The following is a 1,018-nucleotide window of genomic DNA, read 5'->3' as shown; positions in this document are numbered from 1 at the left end:
AGACCCGAACAAAACCCTGATTCAACCTCCAAGAAGGGAGGACCTGGGCAAAAGTTCACTGAATACGCTAAGCTGAGTGCTCCTAGAAGTCAGATTTTGATGGAGATTGAGAAAGATAGAGATATTCGCTGGCCTAAGCCCTTGAAGGCTGATCCCGCCAAGCTAGATAAGAGCAAGTATTGCAGGTTTCACAAGGATGTTGGCCATGACACCGATGAGTGTAGGCAATTGAAAGATGAAATTGAGTTTTTAATTCGAAAAGGAAGGTTGAACAAGTATACTGGAGATGGAGGGGACAGAAATAATAATGGAAGAAAGAATTTTAAAGATCGTAGGAGGGACCAAGATGATCAGGGGCGGAATCTCCAACCTAGAGGGCCGGTTATAAATGCAATTTTTGGAGGACCGCGACGCCCTCGAGGGCCAGAGATAAACACGATCTTTGGAGGTCCAACTGCTGCTGGATTGTCCAAAAATTCCAGAAAGGCATATACTAGGGAGGTTATGCATATTGTTGGAGAAGCCCCGAAGAGGGCCAGGACAGAAGTAACATTGGCTTTTGATGATTCCGACCTAGAGGGTGTGAAGTTTCCCCATGACGACCCGCTGGTCATAACACCGATAATAGGAAATAGCCCGGTTAAGAGGGTCTTTGTGGATAATGGTGCTTCTGTGGATATCTTGCTCCACGACACCTTTCTAAGAATGGGATATAACGACTCCCAGTTGACACCAACCGACATGCCGATATATGGATTTGCTGGAGTAGAATGTCCTGTGGAAGGGATAATCAAATTGCCAACCACCATAGGTACGGAACCAAGGCAAGCAACGCAGATGCTGGATTTCGTGGTGGTAAAGGCTAGTTCAACTTATAATGCTATCATGGGGAGAACAGGGATACATGCCTTCAAGGCAGTCCCCTCTTCCTACCATTCAGTCATGAAGTTTCCCACCCGAAACGGGATTGGAGAAGAGAGGAGTTCAAAAAATGGCTAGAAGCTGTTATGTGGCCTCT

Source organism: Apium graveolens, chromosome 10, assembly GCF_009905375.1.
Source record: "Apium graveolens cultivar Ventura chromosome 10, ASM990537v1, whole genome shotgun sequence".
NCBI lineage: Eukaryota > Viridiplantae > Streptophyta > Magnoliopsida > Apiales > Apiaceae > Apium > Apium graveolens.
The sequence above is the reverse complement of the archived record's forward strand: the minus strand, read 5'-3'. Positions refer to the sequence as shown.